This window comes from Balaenoptera musculus, chromosome 12 (genome assembly GCF_009873245.2).
Source record: "Balaenoptera musculus isolate JJ_BM4_2016_0621 chromosome 12, mBalMus1.pri.v3, whole genome shotgun sequence".
NCBI lineage: Eukaryota > Metazoa > Chordata > Mammalia > Artiodactyla > Balaenopteridae > Balaenoptera > Balaenoptera musculus.
The window spans coordinates 75,885,965-75,910,385 of record NC_045796.1 but is presented as its reverse complement, the minus strand read 5'-3'; positions in this window follow the sequence as shown (position 1 = coordinate 75,910,385).

The window sequence follows — 24,421 nt, the reverse complement described above, 5'->3', positions numbered from 1 at the left end:
ATGATGACTGGACTATAGCCATGACATAAGCTGCCACAATTCTGAGAACTGGCCTCAAAGAAATGAGAACAAACCAACCCTGGAACAAAAGACTAACTGTACTGAAAACAATCAAGATGATACTGCTTGGACCACTGCATGACCGATTTCAAGATGACTGTCAGAGCTGACTGTGCTGTTTCTGTATGTTACCCCCTCCCTCCATCTATAAAAGCTTTTGCCCACTAACTGTCAGTGGGGGTACATGAGTCACCCCCTCCCCCTGTTTCCAGCCTCCAAAATAAAGTAAACTTTCTTTTATACCAACCTTGCCTCTTTATTGGCCTTTAAGAGGTGGGCAGCCAGACCCTACCTTCAGTAACAGTTTTCTGGCACCCAAAAGCGGGGCTGCTGCATTCTCACAATATCTGGCTCCCTGGGGCCGCCACCATAACAGTGCACCAGGATAGCTGTGAGACATCTGCTGCTCGTGGCTAGATGGCCCCAGGAGGGGGATTTTGGGGGGAACTTCCTAACAGCTGCTGAAACCATTTGTTTTGGGAATGCTCCCTGTTTCTCCTCTGCTTAGAATGCTCTGGTTGCCAATTTACACTTTTCCTTGGTGGAATGGAAACATGCATCTGGAGAGTTGACAAGCATCCAAGACTGAGTAAGTCCACTGTTGTGCACCCAGGAAAACTTCTCTTTTGAGCATGAAGTGCTATTTGGGTATTCTGCCAATTGATTCTGGAGTGTGTCTGATGTCAAGGACCGTTTGTGTTGGGGAAGTGTTTGTTTGGGCCTCCATATCGATCATCCTCTTGGAGGGTTTGTGACAGTTTTGTCTTCTGGTGTGTGAATGTACATTCCATTTGTGTGACTGGTATCTTTGTTTTTTTGTAAAATGGGAAATTCAGGTTCAATTCATTAACAAAATTTTAGCTATGAACCTATGACTAAAAAAAAGAAAGATGATTTTTTAAAAATAATGTATGGCAACACTATTCTTCAGACTCCAGAGAAAACTGGTTAAGATGAAACACTTTTGAAACTCCAAAACTGGTTCTTTTTGCATATGCAGTTAGAGAAGTCTAGCTTGATAAAATAATGTTTTCAGAATTCTGACCCTGAGAGAACAAAAACATGCCTAGGAGAAAACTTGAAGTTAACTTTTATTATGTCTTTGAAATACAAACACAACCCACTTTGCCTGAGACTTCTGCCTTGGGTTAATTACTAGAACTTCAGAAGATGTTTGGGTTCATTTAGCATGCATCTTGTACCACATTAAAGAGAAATTGTGCTATGGAAAAAAATGTATGCTTTTAGAGGTTATGGAATATGTTCTTAAGTTTGCCAATCAGAAAATGCTGACATAACAAATAGTTCAATTACTTGTTTCTTGGTTTTGTTAAGGTCTTTTAAAGATTAAAAACTGTAATACGTAAGAATGATAAGGGAACCATTTCAGTGTGTACAACAAGTAGGATATATGTTGTTGGCCAGAGAAGGTATAAAAAATGAAAATATTTTTGTTGAGGGATAAAAGAAGAATTAATTTATTCCTAAACCTGGTTGTTTCTGGATGGGAAAAAAATAAGGGACAAATTAATACAGATGAAATGAAAGTGATAAAAGGTAAGTGATAAAAGAAAGTGATAAAAAGTTTGTAAGAAAAGGAACTTTGAAAAAAGAATTTTGTACATTGTTAAGACTGATTAAGATTAGATCGAATTTAATTAGGTGAATAAGTTTTGCTAGTAATAGTAAACTGATGCAAGGCTGAGTTTGGTTTTCTCTCTGTTAAGAGAACAAAGTTTTTCTAAACAAATTAGGATTATTTGGTATGTTAAATTACACGGAAAACGTCAAATAATAAAGATAAACATTCTTAGGTTATACTATATGGGTAAATATCATTAATATAAGTGTTCTAAAAGTTATATGAAGTTCCTAAAATTTGAATATGTTCTGGTATTATATTGTCAGTTATAGTTCTAGTTATAAATTGTCTAGTGAAGTTGTCACAGAGTATAACTACTTATGATGTGTATCACTGCTGTCACATATATAAAGTTAAATATTTCATAAGAAGTTTTTCTTATGAAATATTTTAAAATTTCTTATGAAATATATCCTTATGAAATATTCCTATGAAATATTGTAAGATTTCTTATGAAATACAGCACACCTTTCATTGTCTTAAAAATAAAAATTTATTTGAATGAAAACTCTTATTACTGAAAAAGTAAAAGAAAATTGAAGTCTTGAGATCTCCCAAATGTAAACGACTAGTTCTAGGGCTGTACAAATAGGCATTTGATGAGGAAGCCCAAAAGTTACGGGAGCCTGTGGGAGTTAGCAACCCATATCTAACCATTAAGCACATCTGTGATGATTATAATGAAGAAACAGATCCTGATGGTGGTATTTCTGATTGGAGAAATCAGAAATCTGACACTTTAAAAAACTAAAGATCTCAGAGTGTCAAGAGCTGGGACTCTTAGCTTTAGATAATCTATGGCTGGACATATTCCACTTGATATCTGTTAGATACAGGTTAATTACTTCTCTGTAACATATCCATTCTACTGCACAAGTGGGTTGAGTGGTTAAAATAAAATTTAAAAAACCTCAAAAAGATGAAATGTAACCTTTACCTAGTTTTGATCACTGACACCGATCACTTACAACAGTGCATACAAATGTCAAAAATGACAATGGCATATTATGTCAAACCAAGAATTCAACAATCTAAAATTGAATCACACTCTATATATATTAAAAAAGACCAAGAAGGGGATTAGTCAATAGGTGGGGAAAATTGTGGGGAGGAAAGGTGGATTAAATTTTCATCTTAAATAGATGAAAATATCAGATCATGCCTCTGATATGATCTTAAAATCGTTATGATCTTTAAAACTTAACTGGTTGTTAGGTTTTGAATCTAAAGTGTGGTTGAATTAGAAATGGGCACATATATCTTCCAAAACTCTATAGAAAATAAAAGCAAAATTATTATAATCCAAATAGAAAAAGCCAGATTAAAAGGAAATACAAAAGCATGTAGAACAGAAAGAGTAACATAAGATGAAAGAGTTGTAAGAGCAAATATATCAGATGAAGCAGTGAGTCAAGTTCTCTAATCCTATGTAAATACTCACAATGTAACCAGAGAAGTGCTTTGGATTGAGAAGTAACTGATTTATTTTTCATTATACCATCTTAGAAAATGCAAATTAATGAACTAGATACTATATTTAAACCATTAATAGTAAATGGTTAAGTGAGGGAGAGAAGGGAGATGAGGAGAAGGGAGAGACTGTAAGCAACGGTCCAACCACAAACGCTGTCAAGATGTCCAAGGAGAGCCGGGCCTGACTTCCTCAAACAATAGCCCACTGCACTAGCGGCCGTTCTTTCCTCAGGAGCAAAGAATCTAGACAGAGACAGTCTTGCATCATCAAGGACCTCCTTACCTTCCTTTTCATACCCAGAAATGCATACTTCAGTGTGTACTTTATTATTACGGGACTTTTTCACCTACCTGTGGAAGAGGAGGGTCCAGCTTCCAAAAACCAAAAATTGATGTCAAAGATCCAACAGCAGGTAAGGCAGTTTTTAATTACGGAAACACCGTACATCTCCCCATTCTGTGCTCTGAAAAAGAGAGAAAGGCAAGGGCCAGCATTGTCTTGTCCTCTACCCGTTTATGAGTGGGTTGTTGAGATGGCTTTGTCCACATAGATCAAACAAACGGGTGGAGAGGAGAAATATAAAATAATAAAATATAAGATAATGCAAGTTTGGCAAGGGAGTAATCAGTGTAGGCTGCCATCCTTAGAATGTCTTCATGGAAACAGAAGGCTTTGAAGCAGTCATGGAGGATAAACGGGCTTTAGAGAGTGGAAGGGTGGGAAGATACTGGAAGAACCAGGCAGGAAGAGCAAGCTGTGAGGCAGGTGACAGAGAGAGGACAGAGTTCAGGGAATGAGGTGTGGACGAATCTACAGGGGAGAGTGCTTAGCAAACCTAGGTCACCCATAGCACATCTTTTTTTGTTTTGGAATAATTTTTACTTTATTTTTATTTTTTTACATATATAGAAATATATATATTCTTTTTAAAATTCTCTTCCATTATAGGTTATTACAAGATATTCAGTAGAGTTCCCTATGCTAAAATTAAGTCCTTGTAGGTTATACGTTTTATATATAGTGGTATGTATATTCTAATCCAAAACTCCTAATTTATCCCTCTCCCCGCATCCCCTTTGGTAGCCATAAGTTTGTTTTCTATGTCTGTGAGTCTATATCCATTTTATAAATAGGTTCATTTGTATCCTTTTTTTAGATTCCAGTGATATCATATGACATTTTTGTTTCTCTGTCTGGCTTACTTCACTTAGTATGATAATCTCTAGGTCCTTCCATGTTGCAGAAAATGGCATTATTTGATTCTTTTTTGTTGCTAAGTAATATTCATATATGTATATATATACCATATCTTCTTTATCCATTCATCTGTCGATGGACATTTAGATTACTTCCATGTTTTGGCTATTGTAAATAGTGCTGCAATGAACATTGGGGTGCATGTATCTTTTCAAATTATGTTTTTCTCTGCATATATGCCCAGGAGTAGGATTGCTGGATCATATGGTAACTCTATTTTTAATTTGTTAAGGAACCTCCATACTGTTCTCCTTAGTGGCTGCACCAATTTACATTCCCACCAACAGTGTAAGAGGGTTCCATTTTCTCCACACCCTCTCCAGCATTTATTATTTGTAGACTTTTTAATGATGGCCATTCTGACCAGTGTGGAGTGATACCTCATTGTAGTTTTTTTTTTTTTTTTTAAATGACTACATTTATTTGTTTATTTTTTGGCTGTGTTGGGTCTTCGTTTCTGTGCGATGGCTTTCTCTAGTTGTGGCTGAGCCGGGGCCACTCCTCATCGCGGTGCGCGGGCCTCTCACTGTCGCGGCCTCTCTTTGTTGCGGAGCACAGGCTCCAGACACGCAGGCTCAGTAGTTGTGACTCACGGGCCCAGTTGCTCCGTGGCATGTGTGATCTTCCCAGACCAGGGCTCGAACCCGTGTCCCCTGCATTGGCAGGCAGACTCTCAACCACCGCGCCACCAGGGAAACCCCCTCATTGTAGTTTTGATTTGAATTTCTCTAATAGTTAGTGGTGATGAGCATCTTTTCATGTGCCTTTTGGCCATCTGTACCCCTAGCACATCTTTCTTGCAGAGCTGCGTGTCTCACAGAAGTCAGGGGGATTGTATGTATGCACCCATAGAAAACGCGAATCTTGAAATTAGTCTGTGGTTTTCTATAAAGTTGCATCCATTGGCAACACCATCTATGTGACTACGGCTCTTAGCTAGGAAAAGGGAAGTAAAGATTAAGACCGATATAAAATATATAGCTTTGAGTGACTCTAGCAATCTTTTCATCAACAATAACCTACTTGCATGGCACAAAAATATCAGAGTTTTGTGGAAACAAGAGAAACTCCAAATAAAATGTGCATGCTGTAAGCTGATGATCTACCAACCATGGCAACATTTTTATGAATTTAATGGATCATAAGTAGAGACCTACATATGGTTTGGCATGGATCATTGAGAGGTAGATTTTTCTTTTTTTATCTGTCTCAGTTGTAACAAGAATGCCTTAGATCCTGATTCTTCTTGCATAATTTTTGAAGTCTCCCAGAGGCTGTTTACAATTGGAGGACCCATAAAAAGAAATGGATGGATACACTCTCAGGTCACAAGAATTCTGCTCTTGAAATAACATGCCATTCTTTCAGCATATGTCTGAAGAGTCAGTGAACCTGGCCACATTTTTAATGTTCCAATGATCCTAAATTAATTTTCTACCATGCCAGGCTAAGAAAAAACCAATACATATTTCGTATAACTTTGTGTATTTTAAGGGCATTTTCATGCATGTGCTTTTAATTCATTTACATTTATACCACCAAATTTTAGTTTTATGAGTGTTTTGATATACAACCAACTTTAGCTGCCTTCCCATAAGGTATGTTTCAGTACTTTTCCCTTTTAACAACAGGAGGACTTGTTTTGCCAAAGGCAAATAAACTCAAATATGCAAAGGTTTAGATGTGATCTGTAAGTCCAAGCTCATGTGATTTGCATATCTAGAATTACCTCCCTTCCCTAGTACCCACATAACTAAAATAACCAGATTCTCAAGATTCTCCTGCCAGATGCTAAACAACCAAAGGGCTTTGGCAATAACCATTGAATAAAAACTCCAGAAGAAAAATGTGGAATTCTTCAAAAGTACTGAGAAAGGGTTGGCTGAAAATGAAATTTCCCTACTGTGTTTAATAGGTCTGAGCCTGATGACTCCCAGGAAAATTATGAAAGCTCACATCATCTTATCTGAAATGTCAAAAACTTATCATTAAAGATAAATATCAGCTAATTCTAGTTTTCTCCAGTATCTCAGAATGGGATCTTCCTGGGAACTATTTGATTTATATGCTTATTTAGTATTATCCTGCTCTGTTTCTTTGAAGTGGACAACTTCTTTCATTTATTGCCTATTGATTAAAGTAGAATACTTTATTTTTTAATTAAAAAATTTTTTTTTGCAGCTAGAGAGTTTGTAAGCCAAAGGACCTGTAGGTTTATGCCCAAGAGATGTGGGGAGGGGAGTCAACTGGTACTATATCTAAAAGTATAAAATATCAACTTGTTCTGGCTATAATATTCAAAGGAAATATATGTATATATGCACATTTAACAATGACATCATGTTGTGAGGAGATGTAATTATCCAGGCTCTCCATTTTTTTGTTGTTGTTTTTTTGTTTCCATTTTTTTCTGTGAAAGGATTTTTAAAATTTTTTTTAATTAAAAAAAATTTTTATTGACATAGAGTTGCTGAATATTTTTTTAAGTTTAAAAAATTCATTCTATAAAATTCAAGAGAAATGCCACAAATCTGTTAGTGTCTCCTGGGATTTAATCAAGAAATCTAAGTTTATCTTTTTCATTACATTTGTGGTTTCATTCACTTTAATCTTAACACTTTTGGTCTGTTTCTCTATAGTAAAAAAATTCAGAAATAACTGAGCATGTGAGCATATGGAAAAATAACTGGATATTGTTTCAGTTTCGGAAAAGAGAAAAAAAGAATTGAACAAGTTCCTTTGCCAAAGTTTTATTGCCAAATGTTATTTAAAATGATGTATAAGGAACTGGGGGAAATCTTTAGTGATGACTGGGGAAATCTTAGTGATAATAAAAATGTAGAGGTAAAATGTAACTTTTCTTAATGGCAAACTGCATGATGTAATATCCCCTATGGAAAGAAATTATTAAGCCCTTTGTATCTTATCAGTGATAACAAAGATCTCATGTTTGAAAAGACATGCATCGCTTCTGTGTAAGTAAGCGCATAATGACTGGGTCTCTGAAGTGCTGTGAAGCATTTGTAAGACAGAGAATTTGGGAATAAATCACTGTATATAGATCTGAGTTATCCAGCACATAATAATCTAAGAATCTATAAGCCCTCTGTACTAGACTGTTTTCTGAAGGCATTGGCTGTACACAGGGAGGAGAGGATAATCAGAAAACATAGCAGAAGCCAAAGAGGGAACATTAATTCCTCCCTCCCTCCCTTTCTGCCGCAACCTCACACCTGCAAATTAATAACAGCTAATATGTATTAAGTGCCTACTATGTGCCAGGCAGTCTTCAAACACTTTATAAATGTTATTTGTCACAAATTTTTGAGCTAATGTACTCTTATTCTTATTTCACAAAAAAGGATACCTAGACACAGATGAATTAATTAACTTGTTTACGATGACCCAGCCAGTAAGTGATAAAAGGCAGGATTTGAACGTGCAGCCAGATTCTAGAGCATGTCTTTTAAGCACCAGTGAGTACTGTCTCTACATAAAGTCATGGTCCATGCACATAAGGGTTATTCTGAGAGATTTGCTATGTCACAGAGATAGCTACCAACCTAGATGATGTTTGGAGAAAAAACATCTAAGAGCTACAGTATTTCAAAATAAGAACAAGTATGGTTCATCCAAAAAGAATTCCAGAGAACAGAATAAAGTACAAGGAGAAGAAACTGCAGAGATCAGACTCTATCCACAAACTCAGTGGTGCCACTGGAATGTTACCTTTCTTATGAGATGGGCATCTATGGGGCTCAGCCAGGCTGGGCCCAGGCCAGTTCCATCCTGTTTGTTCTGTAAGAGAGCTACTAATATATGGAGAATGAGACCTTTGTCAGAGGCAACATTTATTTCATTTTTGGTAGGCATTAAGTAAAATTTCTAGCCATTAGACCTAAAGTTATTGGTACCCTGTGTCTAACACCTCCTTTTATTGGGTGAATTTTTCATGCACTTAACACTTTCAAATGGAAAATAATTCGACTCGGTTCCCTTAATGCATTCCATTGGATCAAATAGAAGGAAGCATCACATTTTATATAGACCCATGGTCGGTTTTGACAGTGTGACATTTTATCTCATTTTCAGTTTGTATCAAACAGGAAATGCCCAAAGGACCATGTTTACTTTCACAATTTGAGTAGTGTTGCTTGTGAATGAGACTAGTATTTATCTATATTTATGTTTACCTATATTTATCTATATTTATAGAGAGCCTCTAGCATTCCAGAATTGTGTTAATGATGGGATTGAGTCTTCAGAAATTTCCCATATTTTCCTAAATGGGACAGAGATATAAAAAAATTCTAATTAAAAAATGCAAATCTTAAAAAAAAGGAATTTAAATCCTTTTATATTTATGTAAAGGGATTTTAAAGTAGTTTTGGGGAGAAAATAATTTTATGTGTTTGTGTAAATACAGTACACTATATAGGAGAATTGAGTATGAATATTTATTAGGATATTCACTATTATTTTACCAACTATAAAAAAGAAATGTATAGGACAAGAAAAAGATAACCTAACCATATATTTAAAGCGTTAGCTCAATAGTTAAATGAGTAATAAAATATTACTCTTGTATATTCTACATATCGGGAAGAAGATACAGTAAGAGGGTGTGAACTTCTGTTTGAAGTTAAATCAGTACGCTGTTTGTTGTTGTTTTTTGTGCTAGTGTACATCCATAACAACGGGGCAGTTGATGCAGGGTAACTCTGAGACAAAATTTTCAGGAAAATGTGTCTTTTATTCTGGCTAATGTGATGTTTTTAAGACTGTCATTCAGGAATTATTTCTCTGTCCCCTTACCTTTCTCCTAATGTATCTTCCAATACATCCCAAAAGTAAAACTTATTTTAACCTTCACTTATTTCATTGCATGCAAATGTATAATAATGATATACACACGTACACACACAGAGCTCACTCTCTATATTTTTGTCACATTTTTTTTCTTCTTCTAAGAGTCTATATTATATTTCTTCATGTAAATAAAATTATTGTGGGAAAATCTATATATTGAAAATCTCTATTACATTCTAGTGCTTTAGTAATTATAGAGCTAAGTACTATTTCCATACTTATTATGACAATTTTTATGAATACAAGATAATCCTATTTTATGTGGAATAACTCTGTTAAGCTCTTAAGCATTAACACGGTACTTAGGACACTGTGGTGCCCTTGCTTCACCGTGTGGACATATACAGACCATTTCATGTTGCATGTGGTTTTGTTCTATGTCAGTGACCTACAGCAGACTGAATTGCTTTGACCCCTGATCAGCTTTTAGTTGCCTTCATTTTCCTTTTTGGCACCTGGTTAATTTTTTTTTTTTTTTTTGGTAATCCCTTCTAGAGACTTTAAAAGGTAACTTAGGGTATTTTTCTTTTCTTATAGTGTTGTTTTTCTGTGTGATTAGAAAAGCCAAATTGGGAGAGGAGGGGCAGGCAGAGCTGTCAAGGACACTGAAGTTGTGTGTGTGTGTGTGTGTGTGTGTGTGTGTGAAATGTATATATCTGTGCATTGGTCATTTGTACTTTGCTCAAAATGATATATATTTTTTCTTTTATACAACAACTGTACTGTTGTCAGTAGCAGCCTAGTTAAGCCTCCGCGATGGAAACAAGAAGACTGGGTATGAAATTGAGCTGAGGCTGAGGCTTAAAAGGAGCAGTTTAATTTTTCCCATTTGTGCTTTAGGGAACTGTTACTAGAGGAGGGAAAGGCACTCCCACCTTCATCTCAAACCAAGCTCCACCTGTTAGTGAAAAAGAGAATTATAGGAACAGGATCAGGGCCAGGTAACCTCTCTGGTCTTGCCTTGAGCTTAAGTCAATTTCAGTTTGAAACTCTGGGTTTCACTCTGGCTAAAAGCAGGCATATAATTAGGCTCTAGCCAAAGACACATATGGCCCAGAAATAAGGAAACTAATATTTAACTAGTACTTACCATGTGCCAAGTACTGTATCAAGGCAATTTCACAACCCAAGAAGGTATCTCATTTTCTTTCTTTGTTTTTTTTTTTAACATCTCTATTGGAGTATAATTGATTTACAGTGGTGTGTTAGGTTCTGCTGTATAACAAAGTGAATCAGTTATATGTATACATATATCCCCATATCCCCTCCCTCTTGCGTCTCCCTCCCACCCTCCCTATCCCACCCCTCTAGGTGGTCATAAAGCACAGAGCTGATCTCCCTGTGCTATGCGGCTGCTTCCCACTAGCTATCTATTTTACATTTGGTAGTGTATATATGTCAATGCTACTAAGCTGGGATGAAGTGAGAGGGTATCTCGTTTTCTAGTCAAAGGAGGTAGTTGTTTAGTTTAGAGTCCTTTAGCTTGCAATGATCAAAAGTTAACTCATCTAGTTTGGGTGCAATCTTTTAACCCCCTTATCCTAAATTTTGCCAAGTAGAGTGCTTTGGGCCAGAATTTGGGACACCCGAGATGTCCTGTGACAAAGCAAAGGAGAGAATGTATTGCAAAGCTGAAGTAGGGAACGCGGTGCCATCACTTGTATTAGACAGAGGCCATGAGTTTATTTAGGGTCTAGAAAGCGTAACAAAATATTTTATGATAGACTTATAAAGGGACCTTTGTGATCAGATAATTGTAGGAAATGCAGCACAAAGAAGTTAAATGACTTTCTAAATAGCTACATCATGGAAGACACAGGAAACATCTTGACGTCAAGTCTGCCGACTCTCATTTCATAGCTTTCTCTCTTTATCCTCTTATAATTTGTTAGTTAAAACAACCAAGATACTCTTTACCAACAGCCATACTTCACCCATCCCCTTGATCAGATCATTTGGGTCATGTGACACAAGACCACTTTTTTTTCTTTCCTCTAAGAGTGAATTTTCAGGTTGAAGCTGAACGACAAAAACATTGAATTATTGGTTTCCTAAAACACTGATTCAGGACAAAGGCTAAAAAGAAGTTGTAAGAGAAAATATAGTCTGGTTGAAAGTTATTAGAAAATGTAGGTGAATTCTTTTGCCCTGCTCTTTGGGCTGCATCTTGAAGGTGAAGAAAGACAATGTAATTGCATATTTGAGTTTAGAATCTCAGAGTAGAGAAAACCTGTGCCTTGCTTTTCCCAAATAAGATTCACATAATTGAAAGACCTGCAAATGTGGCAGGAAATGTTGAGGTCAGCAAGAATAGATCTTTGGGAAATATGTTTTCTATTTTTCTAAAGTCAATATTTGTTTTCATATAAATACAAAGTATTTAGGAAACATCTTCTATGTTACATAAAATGATAAAGTTATGTCTCTATCTTCAAGGTATATAAAATGTCAAATAATAAATCCATTATTTAGACAGCACTGTACTCAGCAGTTCTGGGGTCCATGTCCTATGCATTTACTTCACCTCTCTCTTTCTCATTGTTTTTGTGGTTCTTTTTTTCAGAACATTTCACTCCACCCTCATGAAATAGTCCAGCTGTTCTGAGGCTAGTGCATTAGACTATAATTATCTATTGATCTTGTTTACTAACTTCTATTCACCTCCTGATTATTCTCCTAATTTTTGAAGTCTTTTTCACCTGTTCTTAACCTCATAACACTCCAAGTGTTAATATTGTCCCAAGCAAAACCAACATCCACAAGATTGACTATTCCACTTTTCTGAGCACATTTATGTCCATATCTCCAACAACCCTCTTCTCCTCTTTTTTTTGGTCAGCGTTCACATAGCTGCATCCTTGGTCTTATCTTTGAAATTACAACTCAGGGATCCTTCTGAGTCCAGCTGAGTTGTAGACTCAGTTACAACCCAAGTACATGTTCTTTCCCTACTTTGGAACTTCTATTCATCCTACTTCTGTCTACTTCATTTCCTCCTTACTGAGATTGGGCTATCTCTGACTATTGTCCTGTTCAGATTCTAAACTCATTTGCTCAATGACATTTTTTTTGCACATGCATGGAAGAATCCTGGTAACTGCTTCATTCTTGCTTGAAGAAAACTCCACAACTAGATATCTTGGTCTTTTTATACAATTATAGTAGCTAACCCAAGGGAGCCTCATTGCTACTTGACAATATCACTATATTCTGTTGCTGTTTTTTAGTCAAATCTCATCAGTAATAAAAACTATTTCAAAGGTCTGTACTTTTAAAGATTTGACCCACCATTTTCTCTTCACCTCTCTCTTTACTGGCAAATACTTGCTTTTCTAGTAGAAGAGACTCCCTTTTTAACAGAGATTCTGTCTCTCATGAGGAAAAGAAATTAGATTTATTGGAAAGAAACTCTACTGGTTTCTGAACCAAAATACACAACTGCTTGTGTCTCAATTGATCTTCTGTTCTTTCCTGCCAGAAACCAGTTTTACCACCTGTGTTTTGAGTCCCATTCTCTTCTATCTTTGAGTGTTTTAGTGCTCCAATTATCCTCTCATTTCCTTTAATTTTCAATATTTCCATCATAACTCATTTTATGCCATCAGTATTTAAAAGTTCCTTAATCTTCATGATCTTAAAAACATCTTGCTTTCAACTCAATAGTCTCATTCATCTACTTCCTACCCATCTCCTTCCACTTAGTTATGAGCCTCTAGACTGTGCCTGGCTGCCATCCATTCTTGACTGAAACTGGTCTCCATTGCCAAAACCAATGGATATTGTCCCTGTCCTTACCTCACTTGACCCCTTGGTAGCATTGGACATGGTTGACCATTAAGTCATAGGTTTTTGGAGGACAGGGACTCAGATTTGAGTCGCCAGTTCTTAGCTCAATGTCTAACATAATGGAGACACTCAGCATTTGTTAAAAATAAGCATTAGGGTAATTGTTTTATAATTTTGTTTTTCAAAAAACAGAAATAAGGAAAAGTGACAGGCTTCTGGTTTCTGGTGTCACATGTAAAGAGCTTGGAAGTCATTCATCCCATTCCTGCAAAAAGAAAAAAGAAAAAAGCTGAACAAATGAAAATCAATAACTCTTCTCTTACATCTATCAGAGAATTGAGACCACAGCTAAACATGAAGTGCTACCCAAAAAACTGGAGAGGCAGGCAAAAACAGAAATTTACAGCTTACCAGGAGCAGAAACCATTACTGGAGCCAGCAACTAGAAGGAACAATTAAAGCATTTTTTAGTATTTTACAATAGCCAAGACATGGAAGCAACTTAAGTGTCTACCAAGAGATGAATGGATAAAGAAGATGTGGTACATATATACAATGGAATATTACTCAGCCATAAGAAAAGAATGAAATAATGTCATTTGCAGCAACATGGATGGACCTAGAGCTTATCATACTAAGTGAAGTAAGTCAAACAGAGAAAGACAAATATTACAAGATATGACTTATATATGGAATCTAAAAAAATAGTACAAATGAACTTATTTACAAAACAGAAACAAACTCACAGACATAGAAAAAAAAACTTATAGTTACCAAAGAGGAAGGGGAGAGGGATAAATTAAGAGTATGAGATTAACAGATACATACTACCATATATAAAATAGATAAATAATAAGGATTTACTGTATAGCACAGGGAACTAACTATATTCAATATCTTGTAATAACCTATAATGGAAAAGAATAGAAAAAAGAATATAGATATATACATATATATGTGTATGTATGTATAACTGACTCACTTTGATGTACATCTAAAACTAACACATATTGTAAATCAACTGTATTTCAGCTTGAAAAAAGGTAATTGACCTATTGCTGGAGAATGAATATGGACTAGCTTGAGATATAAAACCTTCTGGGGGCCCAGGCTTTGGTGAGTTTTATCTTCAGGTGTTCCAACAGGTTGTCAGGGTAAAGACTGAAGAAAAATCCCCATGTGCTTCCGACAGAAAGAAGAAAAAAATAATGATTTTGAGATGCCACCAGACTAGTCTGTCCTCAACATAAGTTTTTCCTCAAGAAAGGCTATTTTACTAGAACTTAACAAACTTGGTTTTATGAGAGCCTAACAATCTGAGGGGAAGGGACATACCCAACTCCAGTGTCCCCTAGCATTCTAGTCTCACCTAAGGGGAGTGAAACTGAGACTTGCTTGTGAGTGACACTGTCCAGGGTCACAGGCTCACCAAAAGACTGAGAACTATTCATAGAACTAGAGAATGCTTACCTTTCCCCCATACCTTACCACATCTATAAGCCTCAAGTATAATAACAGGATACTACAGCTAAAAAAATCCCCTGAACACCTTGGACTTTATTTAAGACCGTCTCTAGGGAAACACAAAAACAACAAGGGAGACAGACACAAGGACATTACAGGAAATAGACTCTGGTACAGACCTACAGCAAACAATGAGCACAGCCTAATTACTAACTAGATAAACATAAAATCACACACTTAAGGTCTTTGTACTTCAGTTCCACTTACCCATTACATCAAGTCTAGCTTTCAACAAAAAAAAATTAGGCATGCAAAAGGAGAAAAACCTAAAAACACAATATAGAAATACAAAGTAAGCATCAGAACCAGGTTCAGAAATGGCAGAAATTTTGGAACAAGCAGAGCTGGAATTTAAGATAACTATGCTTAATATGCTAAGGTCCAAAATGGTGACATGAGAAACTCCTGAACTCATGCCCTCCAGTGGACACACTGAATTGATGTCTAGACTAACCGAGGGAAAAAAAAAAAATTGGAAATGAAAGAGAAATTACAACTGATACAACACAAAGGATCATGAGACTACTATGAACAATTATTGGGTGGGCCAAAAAGTGCCTTCAGTTTTTTAAGTAAAAATAAAAGACATACTTTTCATTTTCACCAAAAACTTTATTAAACAACGTATTCATCCTTTTGTTCCACTACCTTCTGCCATTTTTCAGTCAACTTCATAATTCCATCTTCCCAAACTTTTTATCTTTTTGAGCAAAAAACTGTTCCAGGTGCCTTTTACAGTCTTCCAGGGAATTGAAATTTTTTCTATTAAGAGAATTTTGTAAAGACCAAAATAAATGGAAATCCAAAGGTGCAATATCTGGTGAATAAGGCGGATGAATCAGAACTTCCCAGCCAAGATGTAACAGTTTTTGCCTGGTCATCAAAGAAACATGCAGTATTTTATCCTGATGGAATATTATGCGTTTTCTGTTGCCTAATTCTGGATGCTTTTCGTCAAGTGCCACTTTCAGTTGGTCTAACTGGGAGCAGTACTTGTTGGAATTAATCGTTCATTTTTTTGGAAGGAGCTCATAATAGAGGACTCCCTTCCAATCCCACCATATACACAACATCACCTTCCTTGGATGAAGACCGACCTTTGGTGTGGTTGGTGGTGGTTCATTTTGCTTGCCCCATGATCTCTTCCATTCCACATTATTGTACAGCATCCACTTTTCATCACCCATCACAATTCGTTTTAAAAACGGCACATTTTCATTACGTTTCAGTAGAGAATCGCATGCAGAAATATGGTCAAGAAGGGTTTTTTCGTTTAAATTATGTGGAACCCAAACATCAAAGTGATTCACATAACCAAGCTGGTGCAAGTGATTTTCAATGCTTGATTTGGATATTTTGAGTATGTCAGCTATCTCCCATGTGGTATAATGTTGACTGTTCTCAATTATTATTCTTATTTGATCGCCATCAACTTCAACTGGTCTATTCGACCGTGGAGCATCGTCCAGCGAGAAATCTCCAGCACTAAACTTCACAAACCACTTTTGACACATTCGATCAGTCACAGCACCTTCTCCATATACTGCACAAATATTTTTTGCGTTTCAGTTGCGTTTTTACCTTTCTTGAAATAATAAAGCATAATATACCAAAAATGTTGCTTTTTTTCTTCCATCTTCAATATTAAAATGACTACACAAAAATTCGTCAATTTTGATAAGTCTTTTTTTAAATGCATGCTGATATGACAGCTGTAACATACAATCTAACAAAATTGTTTTGAATGAAGTTAAAGACAACTAAGTGCTACTGGAGCCATCTTATGGAAAAAACTGAACGAACCTTTTGGCCCACCCAATATATTCCAAGAAATAGGACATCCTAAAAGAAATGGATAAATTCCTAGGAGCATACAATTTAACAAGACAGAATAATGGAACAATGGAAAACCTGAAGATACAAATAACGATAAGGAGATTGAATCAGTAATCAAAAGTCTCCCAATAAAGTCCAGGACCAGATGGCTTCATGGGTGAATTTTACCAAACATCTAAAGAAGAACTAATGCCAATCCTTCTCAAACTCTTCCAAAATGTAGAAGAGGAGGAAACACAAACTCATTTTACATGACCAGCATTACCCAGGTACAAATTTAGAAGAGGAAACTGCAAGAAAAGAGAACTACAGGCCCATATACCTGACGAACATAGATGCAAAATTTTTAAATTAAATATAAGCAAAGTGAATTTAGCAGCACATTAAAAGGATTATACACCTTGATCAAGTAGGATTTATTCCAGGGATGCAAGAATATTTCAACATCCACCAATCAATTAATATGATACACTACCTAAACAAAATAAAGGATAAAAATCATATGATCATCTCAATAATGCTGAAAAAGCACTTGACAAAATTTAACATCTTTTCATGATAAAAACTCTCAACAAAGTGAGTTTAAAGGGAACATAACACAACATAATAAAGACCATATATGACAAGCCTACAGATAACATCATACTTAATGGTGAAAAGCTGAAAGCTTTTCCTCTAAGATCAGGAATAAGACAAGGATGCCTACTCTTAGCACTTTTATAAACCATAGTAGTGGAAGTCCTAGCCAGAGAAATTAGACAAGAAAAAGAAATAAAAGTCATCAAAATCAGAAAGGAAAAAATAAAATTGCCTTTTTTTGCAGGTGACATAATATTATATATAGAAACCCCCAAAGACACTACCAGAAAACCTAGAACTAACAAACAAGGTCAGTAAAGTTGCAGGATACAAAATCAATCTAAAGCAAAAATCAATTGTGTTTCTGTACACTAACAACAAACTATCAGAAAGAGAAATTAAGAAAACAATTCCATTTATAATTGTAACAAAAAGAATAAAATACTTAGTAATAAATTTAACCAAGGAGGTGAAAGACCCGTACACTGAAAATTATAACACATTAATGAAAGAAATTGAAGAAGACACAAATAAGGGAAAGGTATTCTGTGTTCATGGATTGGAATAATTAATGTTGTTAAAATGTCTATACTGTGCAAAGCAATCTACAGATTCAGTGCAGTCCCTATCAAAATTCCAACGGGATTTTTCCCAGAAATAGAAAAAAACTATCCTAAAATTTGTAGAGAACCACAAAAGAACTCTCAAAAGTGCTCTTGAGAAAGGAGAACAAAGCTAGAAACATCACAACTTCATGATTTCAAACTATATTACAAAGCTATAGTAATCAAAACAATATGATCTCAACATAAAAGCAGACACACAAGTCAATAGGACAGAATAGAGACCCCAGAATAATCCCATGCATATATGGTCAATTAATTTATAATAAAGGAGCCAAGTTTGGGAAAGGATAGTCTCTTCAATAAATGGTGTTGGGAAATCTGTATATTTACATGGAAAAGAATGAAACTAGACCTCTATCTTACACCACTGACAAAAATCAACTCAAAATGGATTAAAGACTTGAACCTGAGACATGGGCTGAGGAGGAAGGGGAGGTAATGGGGAAAGAATGCAAATGTGTATGGGGTTTCTCTTTGGGGAAATGAAAGTGTTTTAAATTAGATCATGGTGATGATTGCACTACTCTGAATGTATTAAAACCATTCAGCAGTGTATTTGAAATGGATGAATTTATGGTATGTGTATATTATCTCAATAAAAATATTAAAAATATGAAAAGAAACAGCCTGTTTTCCAAAGAGGTTATACCATTTGACATTCTCGCTCTATGAGGTTCTTTGTTACTCCACATTCTCACTGACATTTGGTATCATCAGTCTTTTTAATTTTAGCTGTTCTAATAGACATGTAGTGGTACCAATTTTAGTTTAAGTTTGCAATTTCCTATTGGTTTAATAATATTAGGTATTTTTTCATGGGCAAATTACTTTCCATCATTCTACAGGTGGTGTAGAAAGAAAACTGGAAAGAAACAAAATTGAAGATAGGAAGACTATTGAAAGATATTGGTGTAATCAGAAAAAAAATTATCAGGGCCTGAACAAAGGCAGAAGCAATGGGTAATAGCAAAGGGGAGATATCTGAATAACTATGTATAATTGGTAAGACATGCAATATAGACATGTTCGAATAAAAAGTAATAGAAATGGAAAAAAGACTTACAAGTTTCTGCCATAGATGACTGGATTATTAAGACAGGGAATAGATTAGAGGTAAAGGTATAAAATGAGGAGTTCTGTTTTTGAAACATTAGCTTCCAGGTTCAGGCAAACCAGGATATTTGCAATAGGTGGTTAAGAATTCCAGGAGAAAAGTTAGATACAGTTATCACCTTAGAAATCAATAATATGTAGAAGGTTATCAAGCAATAAGACTGACAAAGATCATCTAAGGAATGCTACCAAGAAGGAAACAAATGGAATGAGAATGTTTGGAAATGGGACTGAGAAGTGGGGTGGCCAGGACATAGAAGGAAAATGAAGAAAGACCGGTTTAGGAAAAAAGAAAAGAGGAAGAAGTTTAAAAAGGAAGGGAGTGGTCAGTGCAGCAAAGAAAGTCAGTCACATAAAGACTGAGTTATGTTTACTGTCTTTGTCAAGTAGACAGTGGTGACATTTCAGGAAAAGTTTGTGAAGTGGGGGACAGTGTTGCCAAATTCCAGCAGGTGGAGGTGTTAAAAGCTAGATAAAAAGATACAAATGCCACTGATGAAAAGACAATTTAACTTCATAAACACTCAAAAAGTTTACAAAAGAACAGTAAACAAAGTGAAAAAGTAAGCACATATGGCAAAAATGAGTTAATATTTTTTTTTAAAAAACCAGTTCAGCCAGTTGATAAGAAACTAGACTAATAAATCAATAGCAAAGTAGACAAAGGCTATGAATAGAAAACTCCTTGGTAGAGAAGATGCAAATTACCATTAAACATATGAAAAGATTCTCATCCTCACTAGAGATAAGGGAAATGCAAATTAAAATATCAATGAAAAGCCTATATTTTGTCCACCAGCCTGAAAAATAAAATAAAGAGAATTATATTGCTTAGAGCTTAAAAAGCATCGATAAAGTAGTCCTCTGATATACTGCTGGCAGAAAGATAAATGGCAATGATATTTTTAGAACAAAAAATCCACAGTATCTATTAACATTTAAAATGTACCTACTTTTTTTTTGTCCAGTAGTCTTGTTTTGGGATTCTATCAAATAGAAATCAAATAACATATGTGCTATTATGAGCAAGTAGGTATATTCGGCATTTTCCATAGTGGCATGGTACGGGATACAATCTACTAATTAATTAAGAGGGAGATGGTTGAATGGATTATTGTGTGTTCACACAATAGATTAAAATTGACCAATAAAACTTTCTGCAATGATGGAAATGTTCCATAACTGCACCATCAGTATGATATACACTAGACATAGTGGGCTCTTGATCAATTGAAATGTTTCTAGTATGACTAAGGAACTATATTTTAAAGTTTATTTCATTTTAATTTATTAAAATCTAAATTTAAATAGCTACCTGTGGCTAGTATTATTTTGGATAGCAAAGCTATAGAATATTATTTGGTTTTAAAAAGTGAGTTACACCTAAACTAACACAACGTTGTAAATCAACTATACTCCAATAACATTTTTTAAAAAAGTGAGTTACATCTATATATTTTTACCTAGAGAGTTATATAGTTTAAAAACATAGTTCCTTGCACAGCAAAGAAAACCATAAACAAGATGAAAAGACAACCCTCAGGAAGGGAGAAAATATTTGCAAACAAAACAACGGCCAAAGGATTAATCTCCAAAATATACAAATAGCTCATGCAGTTCAATATCATAAAAACAAATAACCTAATCAAAAAATGGGCAGAAGACCTAAATAGACATTTCTGCAAAGAAGACATACAGATGGTCAAGAGGCACATGAAAAGATGCTCAACATCACTAATTATTAGAGAAATGAAAATCAGAACTACAATGAGGTACCACCTCACACCTTCAGAATAGCCATCATTACAAAATCTACAAACAGTAAATGCTGGAGAGGGTGTAGAGAAAAGGGAACTCTCTTGCACTGTTGGTGGGAATGTAAACTGATACAGCCACTATGGAAAACAGTATGGCAGTTCCTTAAAAAAATAAAAATGCTGGGTACCATATGACCCAGCAATCCCACTACTGGGCATATACCCAGAGAAAACCATAATTCAAAAAGTCACATGTACCCCAATGTTCATTGCAGCACTATTTACAATAGCCAAGACACGGAAACAACCTAAATGTCCATCGACAGATGAATGGATAAAGAAGATGTGGTACATATATACAATGGAATATTACTCAGCCATAAAAAGGAATGAAATTGTGTCATTTGTAGAGACGTGGATGCACCTAGAGATTGTCATACAGAGTGAAGTAAGTCAGAAAGAGAAAAACAAATATTGTATATTAACGCATATATATGGAATCTAGAAAAATGGTACAGATGAAATATTTGCAGGGCAGGAATAGAGATGCAGACATAGAGAATGGATGTGTGGACATGGGGGGGAAGGGGAGGATGGGATGAATTGGGAGATTAGGTTTGACATAAATACACTCCCATGTGTAAAATGGATAGCTAGTAGGAACCTGCTGTATAACACAGGGGACTCAGCTCGGTGCTCTGTGATGACCTAGATGGGTGGGATTGGTGGGGAGGAAGGAGGTCCAAGAGGGAGGGGATATGGGTATATATGTATATATATAGCTGATTTACTTCATTGCACAGCAGAAACTAACACAACATTGTAAAGCAATCATACTCCAATAAAAAAAAACAAAACATAGTTCCTATAATGTGTAGTTTCATCTCATTTTGTTGTTGCTGTAAAAGTCAACTGAAGATTCCTGTGTGTGTTTGTGAGATCTAAGAAGACTGTAAAAATATGAATTCTAAGTTTTAGCAATTTGGGCCTGTGAGTTCTGAACACAGTGACAAACATTACCTCTGGGCCAGAGCATTTAATTACCAGTTGGAAGCTCTGCAAAGCTCCCTTTCCTCTGTCAGGTCAACTAGCAAATTTCAAAATGCTGGTGTCCATCAGTCTGGAACTTGGGGTGAGAAAATGTGTGAGAAACTGTGATGTGGGTGAGAAGTTAAACGTTTTATCTTAAGCCTTTTGGATTGTGGGTTTGTTTGTTATGTAGTTACTAAGACTGTTTAACACATGTTAAATTATAGAGACTCACTCCCTAAGCTCAAAATTGATTAAAAAAAAGGAGTAGCAATTCAAGATTATTAAATACATTTATAAAAATTAGCCAGTAGAAGAATTAAAAAATAACATAACAGAAATCATGCAGGAAGTTGTGTAGGGCTATCATAAGCTACATTCCTCATTTTTCTTAGCAAAAAGACATTTATGTGTCCCAGGATTTAGAAATCAACAAATCAAGACAAAATTGAAAGATCTGGAATTAGGCATAGTAACCATAACAAGATTTAAATCAGAAAGTAAATGAAAGAGTTTACTACCCATCAGACGTGGGACAGGGAAGGAGGAGGATGAAAATTCTCTTTTTATTTGTTCTTTTCTGAAGTGGTGTACACATATTGTTTTCATAAATAAAAAGAACCCAGACATAACCAGATATTATATATTTCTCCGGTCTCTGCTTACTTCTCTGGTCCCTCATGGATTTGTCCATGAGGTTCTCCATCTGTCACACTCAGGTGTCTTACTGTCTAATGGAGGAAAGAATAAATGACCCACTTAGACCTGTGATGGACTGGCCCAGTACTAAAGCCATCCCCCTGAATTTGCTCCCCAGATCATCTTGCTCTAATGACACCGGTACTCAAGTAACCCAGGGACAATTCCAAGCTGCCTGAGTTGTCTGTGGGTCTCAACTTTTCATTTCTCTGAATGCCTGTGTCCTAGACCACAGGACTGGTCTTCAGCCTCCTTCTCTAGTTTTGCCTACTAGCCCAAACCTCATATAGAATTATCCTGCCATTATTCTCAGGATCTTTGCTACTCTGCATCAAGGTGGCTCCTCTTCCTCCCCTGACTTGGGTCTTTGCAATGGCTGTGCAGAGATGGCAGTCTTCCTGGTTGACTCTTAAGTTTTGATTGACACCTGGACGCCCACCATTGTGCTTTTCATCTGGATGAATGCAATCTCAACCTACAGTTGAGTAAATCCAAAATGAAGCTGAAGCTGGGGCATCCCTGGACACTGTCCAGGTACCTGGCTGGCTCCCAAAGGTTTGTCAACTTTTACTACTGGTGCATGTGTCTCTCTCTGTTTTAGGATGCTGTGACTGGCAGGTACATTTTATTACTAAGTTCTGAGTTACAAATGCCATCATAAAGAATGAAAATTTTTACATGGCTTTATCGTGTCAATTTTAATCACCTGAGTACTGTAAAAGAATATCTTCTCAAAATTGAACAAAGCAAAAAGCAAGAACAAAATTAACACATCACATACAAGTGTAAAGTCTGCTTTGATGAAATCTTACTTCTGTCTCTGCCTCATCTCTTAAAGGCAAACACAGTAATGAGTTTAAAGTGTACATTTCTGAATGTTTTTTCTTGAAATCATTATAGTATTATTAAGTGTGCCTGCATGTGTTTATAATGTGTCAATATCTCTGTGTCCTTGGGAATGCTAATGATTCATTTTTTAATATTTGACTGATAGATGAAAACAAATATTTTACTCCATGTTGAATTGTTCCCATCTTTGACAGTGAGGTTGAATTTTATTTAGTTAATCATCGTTTGTTTTGATCATTGTCATTTTGGAAAGGCTTTTCCCAGACTTAAGATTACATATGGCACATTAATTTTTGAAACATATTAAAGGCAAGTTTATCCCACTATTGTACAAAATAAAATCATAATATGTTAAAGTCAAATTGCAATACAATCCCCAAGTTCCCCGAAGTGGGATGGTTAGCAAAAGAAGATATTGATTAGAAAAGAAAAGAAAATTAAAATTCTTTCATACATTAAATCTTAATGATATATGTTGTTCAACTTTTCTTTGATACTCAAATATATATTTACGAGGCAAAAGTCTCCAAAGAGTTGGAATAAACATTTGCCTTTCTCATCTGAGGTCACCATGCGTTAGGCACTATAGAAGACAGAATAAGACAAATATTACAGTTTCATGGGTTTTTTTTGAAACTCATCTTTATTTTTATGTATTTATTTACTGTTAATGTCTTAATTGGAGTATAATTGCTTTACAATGGTGTGTTAGTTTCTGCTTTATAACAAAGTGAATCAGCTATACATAAACACATATCCCCATATCTCCCTTGCATCTCCCTCCCACCCTCCTTATCTCACCCCTCTAGATGGTCACAAAGCACAGAGCTGATCTCCCTGTGCTATGTGGCTTCTTCCCACTAGCTATGTATTTTACATCTGGTAGTGTATATATGGCCATGCCACTCTCTCACTACATCCCAGCTTATTCTTCCCCCTCCCCATGTCCACAAGTCCATTCTCTACATCTGCATATTTATCCCTGTCCTGCCCTTAGGTTCTTCAGAACTTTTTTTTTTTTTTTATATTCCATATATATGTGTTAGCATACGGTATTTGTTTTTCTGACTTACTTCACTCTGTATGACAGACTCTAACTCCATCCACCTCACTACATATAACTCAATTTCATTTCTTTTTATGGCTAATATTCCATTGTATATATGTGCCACATCTTCTTTATTGATTCATCTATCGATGGACACTTAGGTTGCTTCCATGTCCTGGCTATTGTAAATAGAGCTGCAATAAACATTGTGGTACATGACTCTTTTTGAATTGTGGTTTTCTCAGGGTATATGCCCAGTAGTGGGATTGCTTG